General features: G+C 46.4%; 1 protein-coding gene across 1 annotated transcript in view; it reads right to left on the bottom strand.

Annotated features, from left to right (window-relative positions):
* LOC124789721 (collagen alpha-1(XVIII) chain-like) overlaps window positions 1–11,200 on the bottom strand; it is a 971,515-nt gene extending 960,315 nt beyond the window's left edge. The window contains exon 1 of the mRNA XM_047257171.1: window positions 11,100–11,200. The gene's annotated coding sequence lies outside the window, so the exon portion shown is untranslated. The remainder of the gene's footprint in view (window positions 1–11,099) is intronic.
* Between the last annotated feature and the right edge of the window lie 2,369 nt (window positions 11,201–13,569).

The raw sequence follows: 13,569 nt of genomic DNA, 5'->3' as shown, positions 1-13,569 counted from the left end.
ACGAGGAGGAGGAGAAGAGACTGGACGTACTCTGCCTGCAGGAGCCGTGCTCTGAAGCTGGGAAAACAGCATTTGCAGCCACAACATGACAAATTGTTAGGAGAGGGGGATGACCCGAAACCGGCAATAATAATAAAAAATGAAGTTTTGCGGGTAACAACTCTCTCTCAGTTCTCCAACAGTTACTGCGTCGTGAAATTGCAATCTCCCGTGGGAGTAATTACTCTCGTAAACATGTACTTTCAATATGGAGATAACATCGAGCAACATCTAGACCATCTGAGAAGAGTAATCACGGCGTTGCGGGGGCGAAGAGTGACCATAACTGCCGACATTCATGCAAAATCCCCCATATGGTACAGTGGAACAAGAGATGCAGAAGGGGAAAAAGCAGAAGAGTCAATCATGGCTTTGCAACTTGTGGTGGCCAACAAGCCTAGCAACCCTCCTACGTACACAGCGGTAGGGGGACGAGGTACAAATTTAGACGTGACATCAGTCACACCAAACGCCGTCAACGTCATACAAAATTGGAAGGTTCAAGAAAATGCCACCACAAGTGATCATAATCTTATAACTTTCACCTAAGGTAACAGAGTGTGCCATTGGGCCATGGTGTGGAAGGTACAAATGAATTACAAAAGTGCAGATTCGGAGCGCCTAGATCGGGAGTGCGACGTTCCTGCATTGTTAGAAGGTGGCACATACCAGGACATAGACGTGGACGAGAGAGTCGAGGAGCTGGTGAGTGCGATAACAAGAGCAGTGAAATGCTTCAAATGCCTCTTAGCACTATGGGAGGTCATCAGTCCCCTAGAACTTAGAACTACTTAAACCTAACTAACCTAAGGACATCACACACATCCATGCCCGAGGCAGGATTCGAACCTGCGACCGTAGCAGTCACGCGGTTGCGGACTGAAGTGCCTAGAACCGCACGGCCACCGCGGCCGGCAAGAGCAGTGAAGGCAGCAGTAGCAACTAGGCGGAAGGCCATGGCCGCCTCTCCCTCACCATGGTCAGCCGAACTGGAGGATATGTGTCAGTCTGTTAGACGGCTAAGGAGGCACTACCAGCGTAGTGTCATCTGGTGGGAACGGCAAAGATGGTTGCTGCCACATCGCGAGGCAAAGGAGAGGCTCCAAAAGGAACTACAGGCGGTAAGGAACGTAGCTGGGAAAGCTATGTTTTGAATCAACTAGCCACAGACCCATGGGGAGTACCTTATAAGTTAGTTAGTGAAAAAAATCCGCTCTCCTATGGAGCTATCAACAGGCAGGCATGGGGACAGGATGAGGGAATCTCGGCAGGAGACTGCTGAGATCCTCCTCCGATCCCTGCTGCCTGATGACAGTGCGGATGGGGAGACTGGAGGACAGCGCCAATTAAGAAATGAAGACCTTGGAAAATACATCAATAATACGGCAGCCTACCCCTTTTGTGAAGAGGAAGTAGCTGCCCACATAAAAGTCGTCGAAGAGAGGGAAAGCTCCCGGGCCAGACAGCATTGTGGCGGAGGTGGTGCAGTTCTTGGCCCTGCAGCTAGTAACACCACTCACTCATCTGTTCAATGAGTGCCTCAGGCAGAAAAATTTCCCAAAGATCTGGAAAACTGCAAATGTCGTGATCATTAAGAAAGGACCTGACATATCCAGCTGAAACAAAATCTTACAGACCCATCTGCCAATTGGACTTTTTTGGGAAGATGTTAAAGAAATTTCTGGCTGACAGACTGGCAGCACACCGAGTGCTGTGCAGGTTGTGTAGCAGACAGTTCGGCTTCAGGCCTGGGCGATCGGCATCTCTTGCAATGGCCCTGGCGGCTGAGGTCTGTGGCTCAACCCCGTGCAAGTACGTAGTTGGCATCATGGTGGACATCAGTGGCGCCTTCGATCACCTGTGGTAGCCTTCGCTCTTCTCCTGTTTGGAGGGATAAAGTGCGTCCAGGGCCGCTACAGGTTGTCTGAGGAGCTATTGCGAGGATCGGGAGGTCTGGCTATCATCCCCTAGCGGAAGAGTGGGAAAAACAATAACAAAGGGATGCCCCCATGGTTCCGTATTAGGCTCCCTGTCCTGGGGCATCCACATGAAGCCACTGTTAGACAATCTACAACAAAGCGAAGAAGTGCTAGAGGTGATACACTACGCGGATGACCTCCTCCTGTTGGTTGGCGGCCGAAGCCGAGAAGACGTAGAGCCCAAAATCTAAAGGGCTATAGGTAAATTACAACTATGGTGACAAAATACAAAGATGACCATTTCACCGAGCAAGTCTACATATGTTTTGCTGAAAGGACAGCTGATAAGGAATCCCACTGCGAGAATTGGGGGCTCACCAGTTCTCTGGTGACGCGAGATGCGCTACCTGGGAATCATCATTGACGAAAGGTTGAACTTCGGAAAACACATTGAAAACGTAACTCAGAGAGCCCTGAAAGTGCCTAACAATTTTATCTCCGTAGGTCAAAAAAGATTTCTTCCGCGTCATCTCATAAAGCTATATCATAACAGCATCTTAACATCAATAGTGGGTTACGGCTCGGGAGTCTGTGCGCACATTCCCACGACGGTTGTGCCTGCCATGACAGAACAGTATAGAGGAACAGGATACTGAGGTCTGTGGGGACCTACAGGACATCTCCGGAGGAGGGGAGGGGGCTATCACTTGTAATGGGGCTCTGGCGTCTGGACATCAAAATTAGAGAACAAGCAGCGTGGTACTGGGCCAAACAAAGGGGATATTTGAAAACGGGGGACATACTGGGTGTTAGGGTTGAGGACAAGGGTGCGATAAAAATAAGAGGTGAAGAGTTGTGGCAGGAATCATGGGAAGCGGAAGAAAGTGGCCGAAGATAGTTTGAATTTTTACCGGGTGTGAAGGAACGACTAGGTATAAAGTACTTCGAACCAACCTGGAGATTGTTCCATTTTCTCACTGGACATACCTATGTCGGTTTGGGAAGAGGGCTACGCCCGCGTGTGACTGTGGTGCATCGGGGGGTACCCCCGAAACTGTGGTTCACGATTGCCCCCTTTTCAATGATGTAGCAACCACACTACGAGACGAATTACCTAACAATGACACTTACCACTTACTGAGACGTGAAGACACATTTCAAAATCTAAACAGTTTGGCAAAAGAGGTATGGCGGAAAGTGTTGAGGGACGTTAATTAACTATTAATCCGTGATTAATAACCAACACCAAATGCGTCCAGTACCCTAATCCTATACCGCCTGTGCGTGAACAGGCCGACTTACATTATAGTTCGAAACGAGCAGGTCTGTGGGGTGTGGGGTGCGATAACACCAAATCAGGACATGCACTGAACGTGACATAGAGTAGAACTTAGATAGTAGGGTTTGGAATTAAAATATGAACCTGCAGTGATAGACATCCTCGGCCTGCATAGTGTCAGGGGCACGTTCATCGGGATTAGCTCGGAGAGCGAGGCTGCATACTAGGTTTGTATACTTTCTTATAGTATATACAGGTAAATGCAACTAGGGCAGATCAATCAAACAACATCTGGCATGAACACAATTAGTAAATGTTCAAATCTACGTATACTTCCTCAATACTAGCAAGCTTTAATAAAAAATTATAGGTGAAGATGAAATGGGAGATATGATACTGCGTGAAGAGTTTGACAGAGCACTGAAAGACCTGAGTCGAAACAAGGCCCCCGGAGTAGACAATATTCCATTGGAACTACTGACGGCCGTGGGAGAGCCAGTCCTGACAAAACTCTACCATCTGGTGAGCAAGATGTATGAAACAGGCGAAATACCCTCAGACTTCAAGAAGAATATAATAATTCCAATCCCAAAGAAAGCAGGTGTTGACAGATGTGAAAATTACCGAACTATCAGCTTAATAAGTCACAGCTGCAAAATACTAACACGAATTCTTTACAGACGAATGGAAAAACTAGTAGAAGCCAACCTCGGGGAAGATCAGTTTGGATTCCGTAGAAACACTGGAACACGTGAGGCAATACTGACCTTACGACTTATCTTAGAAGAAAGATTAAGGAAAGGCAAACCTACGTTTCTAGCATTTGTAGACTTAGAGAAAGCTTTTGACAATGTTGACTGGAATACTCTCTTTCAAATTCTAAAGGTGGCAGGGGTAAAATACAGGGAGCGAAAGGCTATTTACAATTTGTACAGAAGCCAGATGGCAGTTATAAGAGTCGAGGGACATGAAAGGGAAGCAGTGGTTGGGAAGGGAGTAAGACAGGGTTGTAGCTTCTCCCCGATGTTGTTCAATCTGTATATTGAGCAAGCAGTAAAGGAAACAAAACAAAAATTCGGAGTAGGTATTAAAATTCATGGAGAAGAAATAAAAACTTTGAGGTTCGCCGATGACATTGTAATTCTGTCAGAGACAGCAAAGGACTTGGAAGAGCAGTTGAATGGAATGGACGGTGTCTTGAAAGGAGGATATAAGATGAACATCAACAAAAGCAAAACAAGGATAATGGAATGTAGTCTAATTAAGTCGGGTGATGCTGAGGGAATTAGATTAGGAAATGAGGCACTTAAAGTAGTAAAGGAGTTTTGCTATTTGGGGAGCAAAATAACTGATGATGGTCGAAGTAGAGAGGATATAAAATGTAGGCTGGCAATGGCAAGGAAAGCCGTTCTGAAGAAGAGAAATTTGTTAACATCCAGTATTGATTTAAGTGTCAGGAAGTCATTTCTGAAAGTATTCGAATGGAGTGTAGCCATGTATGGAAGTGAAACATGGACGATAAATAGTTTGGACAAGAAGAGAATAGAAGCTTTCGAAATGTGGTGCTACAGAAGAATGCTGAAGATTAGATGGGTAGATCACATAACTAATGAGGAAGTATTGAATAGAATTGGGGAGAAGAGAAGTTTGTGGCCCAACTTGACAAGAAGAAGGGATCGGTTGGTAGGACATGTTCTGAGGCATCAAGGGATCACCAATTTAGTATTGGAGGGCAGCGCGGAGGGTAAAAATCGTAGGGGGAGACCAAGAGATGAATACACTAAGCAGATTCAGAAGGATGTAGGTTGCAGTAGGTACTGGGGGATGAAAAAGCTTGCACAGGATAGAGTAGCGTGGAGAGCTGCATCAAACCAGTCTCAGGACTGAAGACCACAACAACAACAACATGTTTGCTGACACACCTGTGACGCTGCAGGCCGTAGGGATTATAAAGTAGCAATAAAGTGACGCATTGTAATTCTGTACTGGCTGTAGTTCACTTGTAAAAACTGTAAATTAGCTGCAATTACGGTGGTATGTAACACTTAAAGACCCACTAATCATGTAAGGTGGTGGGTTGCATATGTACAATTAAAAAAAAAAATGGTTCAAATGGCTCTGAGCACTATGGGACTCAACTGCTGAGGTCATTAGTCCCCTAGAACTTAGAACTACTTAAACCTAACTAACCTACATCACACACATCCATGTCCAAGGCAGGATTCGAACCTGCGACCGTAGTGGTCGCGCGGTTCCAGACTGTAGCGCCAGAACCGCTCGGCCACCAGCGGCCGGCACAATTAAAAAGATTTGTGAATAAAGAAAGGGTAAATAAAAAAGTTACAAAGAAGTAATCAAATGGAAGAAAGAGAGGTTCCTTTCTTTGATACTTTCTCTTTGGAGAAGATGTCTCAGCCAGTGAGCCGGAGGCTGAACAGAGACTGCTTTCCAGGGCAGTTGCCGGGTCTAGAAGTGCAGTCGGAATGCCGCACGCCGGTGATCAGTAGTAGCAAAGCAGTGGCGCGTCAGCCCGGCCTCGTCCGGCTGGCGACCCGCTGCTCCACTGGTTTACAAGAGCAGGGAGTTGGCTCAGGCCCACCTGCTGACTGCTGACACTTCCTTCGCCGACGGTGGTGATGTGGAGCCTGCGTCTTAGAGTGTGAAGCCGAGGTAGGGGTCTGAGTCCACGTGTAGCTGCAGCCTGGTTAGGAACCGTGTAACCATCACAACGCCACCCATTTCATGATCTTGAGTCAATGTTTGGAAGTACAGCTGGAGAAGCCAGTTTCCCGACGCACGAGATAACGCCTTCGAGTGACTCCGCGGCGCCGGCCGCGTCAGTTGCCTGTGTGCGGCGTGGAATGAGTGCTCTCTTTCGCGATACGCTATTCTGGTCAAGGTATTTCAAAAATATTTAGAATAGAAGGCGAACGCATAAGCGCTTCCTCTTCTGTCACACGCTAACAACGAGCCTAGCGCTCTGATTTGCCGGTAATATCACGATGTAGATTTTTCTCGGGGACATAAAACAGAACAGCAGTGCATTCTAGTGGAAATTTTCCTCCTCTCTGATGATTCAACACATCAAAGAACGGCAGTAAATCAGAAACGAGGAGTTCTTGGAGACATTCATGGCCTGATGCGTAGGTTGGGGGAGGGGGGGGGAGACGAACAGTTCTTCCAGGAATTCGGGATCCAGTTGTAGTGCTGTTAAGACCGGTAAGTGTTCTCACTTTGGAGTCTTCTTTTAACCGAGACTGGCATTGTGTGCACTTCAGGAACGTCGCGATAATGTTAGATATTGCTTAATGCTATATTTATTATTCTTATTTTTGTTATTTCAATTCTTTCGTGATTACGAATTGGATTCTTATTACATTTGGTCTTGTGTTACAATGTCTTGCTCGTTGTTGCCAAGTTCCACATCTCTGAATAGCAGCTCTCCTTATTCCATGGGCAAAGGATGGTTTGTTTCTATCACGTCATCTAAAATTGATTCGGTTGTGATATTTAGAGGTAACATCACCTCTACACTATACTTCACAGTACGCTACGGGCCAGTCGTGTCTGTACTTGTGTAACTGAGACAGTTTAATGGTTCATGTGATGTTTTCTACGCGCAGTTTTTCTCCACGTGCGTAGATTCTTGTGAAATATAAATGTGCAGTATCTGAATTCCTTTGGCTATTGTTCCGGTAGCTAGTTGACCTGTTTGATGATGGATCAACAAGTGCCATCAGCATACTTACTCAGGTGACTCGAAAATAGTGTTAGAAACTGTGTGGACAGGTTCTTTACACCATACGAGGAAAGTTATTAAGGGAAGTTGATATTCAGTGGGTTTCCATATACACTACTACTCTTGTCTGTACACCGTTTGACGGATTTTATCCTACAAGCCGTAGTGTTGCCAGGGTGACTTATTCACATTCGTATGTCGTCTTTCTTCAACGTGTCCACTGTGCACATGTACTACAGGTAGTACTCAACTGAAAGTGCTCATTTAATAAGCAGCCAGACATGATTTTTTAAGTACGGTCGCGCGAATAATAACGGACACAAGGCTGCACGGCTGTATCAGAGAGCGTGTCCAGTCTGAAAGCCGATTCATCGACCCTTAGGTGGTGCGTAAAGTCGCGTTGCCGACACAGGATCCGTAGCACCACATACTACGGGTCGAGGAAGACCACGGATTGCTCGTATACCGTATCAGAACGTTCTGCGGGGTGTCGAAGAAGAGCCAGGTGGATCCCATGCAGCTGTGGTGATCTTTATGTGGGCACCACCAAAAGGACTGTTTCTAAACGTTTGGAAGAGCACAAGGGAAATTGTAGAAGAGGAGAAACGGAACGATCACCTGTTGCGGAGCATGCTTTCCAGCCAGGGAACCACAATATTCGTTTCGAGGAGACGGAAGTACTAGCGGCCACAAGCCGATATTACGAAAGGCTCTACAGGGAGGCAATCGAAATCGCTAAACACCCAAATAATTTCAACCGAAAGGAGGAGGGCGTGAAATTAAACGGTATATGGATGCCGGTGTTAAAGAAGATGTGTACCACACGTCCACTACTGGGTGATGGCAACGGCGATCGACGGCGACGGACAGCGGCCAATTGCACTGACGTTTTCGAAACACGCGACGTCACGCCGCGGCGCGGGAGCGCGCGGACATGGAATTTAGCGGCAGTCAGTAGCGAGCCAGTGGGTGTGTTGGACCTTCCATCGACCTACGGACCCCCTTGAAGATGTCTCCCGCAGTCGGAGACGAAACGTTGGGGATCGACACAGAATTCATCAACCGACCACGGCATAACAGCCCGGATAATTATAATGGACATGTAACGAGCCTGTTAACTAAGACTGTAAAAAATATATTTGAAACACCCTGTACATGAGACATGTCACTTTCAACAAATTCATTGTATAAACTCGTGTTTATCTCGGGAACCCACTCACTGGATACGTTTTATTTTTCCTACCCTCGGAAGATACTCGCAAATAATTTAATATGATCTGCCCATTAATAGGTCAGTTTCAAGTAGCTTGCCCTAGAAATACTTATTCGCTATAAGCAGATACGTTTGACCAACTTTCCGTCCCTATAACTTTTCACACAAGAGCTCTCTCTCCTTCTTCCCCTGCTGCTTTTGTCGACATGCCAAGAGCCAGCGCAAACGCCAACTTCTAGTACTCTCCTACCACCTCCCCACCCCTCTCAATAAAAAAGAAGTCCCGTCGACCTACAATTATCGCCCAGTTACAACCAACTAGACCACTTCGATAACACTCACACTCTACAGCGGTACAAAACGCCCAAAATTCCCTCTCCTAACTACCATTTTACTCTGCAACACCTTCAAATGTCAATGAATATGCAGTGATTCTTTTTAAAATCTCGAAATTTCTGCCCATGTTTTTTATTTTAATTTTATTTCATTTTTTATTTCGAAAACGGAACACGATCAGTTTACTTTTTAAAACCACGAACGACAACCATTTGTTTAATTATTTTAAAAATAAATATAAATTTTCCACTTTTTAAGTCTTCAAACGCATTCGGTTGAAGAGTAGGATGTTTGTACCACCGACAAACACCCCTCCCCTCCACCCCCCCCACCCACGCCTGCCACCATTCCCCCGCATCCATCTTCCTCTCACACTTCCTATCAGTGTAAGGCAATGGGGTGGAACAACAATTAAGCAAAAAATCAAACTGACGTGTTTACTCAACATGAATTGTGTTCAGTACTGCTGTGAATTAGAGAAGTGTGCTACGAGTGTGGACTTCGAATGACGTATTTCATAATGTAGTAGCATAACAATGACCGAAGACTTCACCGACAATTCAGTATCGTGTAACGGTAACCAATTACAAGGCGGTAGCTCAGCAACGGTTGATTGACCGGTTACCGGCCAATGAAAAGTGTTTTGCTGTAGCCGCTGTATCCGCTATCTGTTTTGAAAATCTTATAATCAGTAAGGATAATTGTATTTAGAACGACGTAACAGTTGGTTTAACACGAAATATGTCAAAACAGTCAAAACAAAAGTGAGCACAGTAGATACGAAACCGGTCGATCACCTTGCGAGATTGAAATTCACATATTTCTGTGTGTCACGTGTGTAATTTTTGTGCACCCTAATAACAGCAAATATAAAATTACATCTCATAAGCAATATACCTCATGTGTTAGACTGTTCTTGAGCGTCACAGACAACGTGGTGAGAAACTGTTTAACGAGATTTATGGTGCAGGTACAGGGCGCGCTGAACGCAGCACACTTGATGAGCCGAAACAGTATGACCACTGCTTGACAGGTAGTTTGTTTGTCTTTGGAACGAAATACGTCACTGATTCTGCGTATTAGGGACCCGAACGTTTGATGGCAGGTTCAAGGAGTTACGTGGTATTACATGTCTACGCACACGTCATGTAATTCGCATAAATAACGGACCGCCGATTTGAGTACACACCGACGGCGCCCGATAGCGACCCAGATGGGTTCCACAGGATTTACATCAGGCGAATTTGGTCGCCGAGACATCAGCGCGGTTCTGGCTCCGAATCGCGGAATACTGTCCCAAGATAACATCGCCGTCGGGAAAGACGACAAGCATGGGATGCAGGTGGTCCGCAGCTGTCAGCGTGTCTTCGATTACTGCCACGGGTTGCATGCAAACGCAGGAGTGTGTCTTCCACAGCATAATGGTGCATGTTTCGAGCCGCCGTCCACCTGGATGACGGCATTCGTGGAGACGACTAGCGACCTAGCGTAGCAAAAATGAACTATAGGAGTGGGCGCCTGTGGAGCCCCATGCACAACAATGCACATGAACAGTGTGCTCCGAAACACTTGTACGTGCACCAACACTGTGCTCTTCCGGCAGAGATGCTGTAGATTACCATCTATTGTACATTACGTCCTGTGAATACTCGTGAACATCCAACCATTTGGCGGCTAGCGGTAGTTTCACTGTCCTTCTATCCTCTTTCCGTAGATGCTCACGATAGTAGCACGTGAATATTCGTCCTGTTCCGCCGTTTCCGAGATACACGTTCAGTAGCTCTGCGTAATAATGATCTGGCCACTGGCAAAGACGCTTATCTCAGTGGAGTTCCCCATGCCTCGCTAGTGTGATCCCCCGTCCGTTTCTGCTCCGCTTTACGTACTTTTGTTACCGCGTCACGTGCTCGCAGAGCCACCAGCCAGCAACCAACGCCACGGTGGGCAGTGCTCATAATGTTTCGGCTTATCAGTGTAAATACAAGTTAAGTGCTATTTGCTTGCGGCACAATCTTGCAGTTAATGTCTATAATGTCTAGGACAGCATGCAACAATTCACAGTAAACAAACAAACAGAAACAAATGACGTGTCAGGCATGTCACACACAGCCACAGATATCATCAGAGAGATACGGAAAGAAATATCCACAAAAATATGTTGAGTATTTGGTAAATGGAAGTATTTTCCGAACTTACACTTACTAAGAACAAGTTATTTTGCTGTGACTAACATCAATCTCTATATTACCAAACCGTTTGCAGTTTTTTTTTAAATTTTTTTTAGTGAATCATAGAAGTACGAGTTTTGCTCTGCTTTAGATCACTGAGTGAACTGCTGCAGCCATGTGGTGGTTAAGCCTGACTGCAGACAGTGCGCTGATACCAAGAACAAGGTATCGTATACTGATGCAGTAAGCATTCAGTGAAAAGCTCAGTAAAGGTGTAACTTTCCTCGTAATGTAGCTGAGAGTGTAGCGCAAGGTGTCGGGGATTGTGGGACGTGTCCGCTGGCTGGACGTGAGCGAGCCCGACACGCCGCACAGCAGAGCGCAGCGCGTGGCGGAGGGTACTCACGTCGAAGGCGCCCTTGATGAGGGGCCCGGCCTGGCCCACGTAGAGCGTGGAGGCCGAGTCGAAGACGAGCTCCAGCGGCTGGCGGCGCGCGGGGGCGGTCTCGTGCTCGCGGCAGTTGAGGAAGAGCGTGACGTTGTCGGCGGTAACGCGCAGCGCCAACCGCCCCCACCGCCCCCACAGCGCCGGCACCACGAAGCTCGCCGCCGTCTGGGACACGAAGTGCAGCGACGCGTCCGTGTACACCAGCGACACGTTCGACTGCGCCGCGCCCGCGCCCGAAATCTGCCGAACACAAACGGCACGCACTGAAGATGGGACGTAGAGGTCGAAACACGTCTGGGTCGTGAATAAAAATACCGAAAAGATCTGGATTTTGCAGAAGGCGCTGCAGTAAAAACCAAAATACCGAGGCAAGTTGGCGATGTTAACCATTAACCTTACCCAAAAAATTTATTTATGGAGACCAAAAAAAAATAAATAAATAAAAAAAATTGTTCGAATGGCTCTGAGCACTATGGGACTTAACATCTCAGGTAATCAGCCCCTAGACTTAGAACTACTTAAACCTAATTAACATAAGGACATCATAAACATCCATGCCCGAGGCAGGATTCGAAACTGCGACCGTAGCGGTCGCGCGGTTCCAGACTGTTGCGCCTAGAACCGCTCGGCCACTCCGGCCGGCATTTATGGAGACAGTCGTTTCCTTTGCATGTATTAAAAATTGCATTTTACCTAGTTATACAAGGTTTTTATCTTAATAGAATTACAGTTATTTTGCCAATATTCAAAGCTAGTGCGAAGGTATCATGTTGCTCCGGTACCGTGGCAAGATGATTCTGATTATAAGGCGTGATGACAATGGGCCTCCTGATGAAAGTTAAATACCTGTCTTAACCTTGCAATGCGTGGTAGAATACGTTAGTTAACTGGGCAAATAATGTAATTATTGAACAGTATTTAATGCGAGGATTGCCGTGTTGAAAATTAATTTTCCTCTAGATCACTGTTTTTGATAAACAAAAAGAGACAAATTTTCTCTTGCAGAGTTTGTGCTGTCTTCATCGCATCAGGTGTAGCGCCACTAAGACTACTCCAACTCTTCTCCTAGAGGGTCAACGTAGGCTCTCATCACGCAGAGGACGCTGCATTGCACCAAAGTCTCTCTGGAAGTTTATCTCTGTTCTTTCTGACCCAAATTCTGTGATTATTTAGGAACAGACATCATTTTTGTAGGTGATATTATTAAAGACAAGCACTCTGCTCTTTGTGACTTTCATGTTGTTTCGTACATTTCTGGAGTCTAAAGCGAAAAACACTTCTGTGACGTTCTGGCTCAATGTAAATATCATTTGCTGAAGGCATGATCTTTCTTAAGTTCGTCAGGAGATTAATTTGGGGTCCTGTGGGTTGGCGTCTAGATGCTGTGGCGTAAACGGGGACATTCTCACTATCGCAAGAACACGACCTGTAGTTTCCACCGCATCAACGTAAGGGGATCGTAAGTTTCGATCCCATGATCTTTGTACCGATTAACTGCATCACCGACTGTAGCTGCCTTTATATAACCAGCTTTCAATCGATGACGAAGTCGTCAGTTTGCGACAATCAATGTGCTATCTTACAATTTTTTGTCTTTTGGAATACGATTAACAAGAATACCGCATGGCTGTGAATCGAATATTATCTGTTTACTCGTCCATGATAGAGAATGCAAAATATCTTACCAGGTATTCCTGAAGAACTTACGTTGAAAGTCTAGAAAACTGGAACACGTCAAACAATGTGCACGACGCCTATACAAGGCACACTGAACTGGCAGCAGCTGCTGCACTGTGCCAGTTTTCAGTGTCTTGCCGTGCACAGTGTTCGCAGGATGCGTGTGACAATTATTAACTTACAGTAAGTGCTCGTCAACTTGCCTCGGTCTCCCAAAAACGGATACCCGTCTCTGAACAAAATATATTGCAAACGCCGGGTAACTACAGACGGGAACTCGGCAAAGTCGACTGCTCTGACGTGGTCAGGTCCTGCCGCCCGGTGCTCGGGACTGAGCATAGGTGGCGCCGCAGGGGGAGGTAGTTACGTACAATTAAGCAGCAGAAGCCGCTGGCTCTCAAAATTAGCACATACTTTTATTAATTAATGAGCGCGAAAAGTTGTATTTTAGTTTAATGTTTGCTTTAATGGCGACTAAGAGGTGACCAGAGGTTAACACACGTTGTTTGGCAGACAGACGTCAGTTCTGGCGCTGTAAGTTTTCCGATTTGAGCAAAGACCGAGGCAGATGGCTGATGAAAAGTAGCCCCCCCCCCCCCCCCCCCCCCGGCGGCCAACCGCTCGTCCCTGCACCAGACACTTGCTATGAAGGTTTCGCAGCGCTGTCATCGTTGGTCCTTTTCTTGCAGAATCTTTTTCCGGCCGCAGCGATGTCGGAGATTTAATGTTTTATCGGATTCCTGATATTCAC

Source organism: Schistocerca piceifrons, chromosome 3, assembly GCF_021461385.2.
Source record: "Schistocerca piceifrons isolate TAMUIC-IGC-003096 chromosome 3, iqSchPice1.1, whole genome shotgun sequence".
Taxonomy (NCBI): Eukaryota; Metazoa; Arthropoda; class Insecta; order Orthoptera; family Acrididae; genus Schistocerca; species Schistocerca piceifrons.
This window is presented reverse-complemented; position numbering and strand designations above follow the sequence as displayed.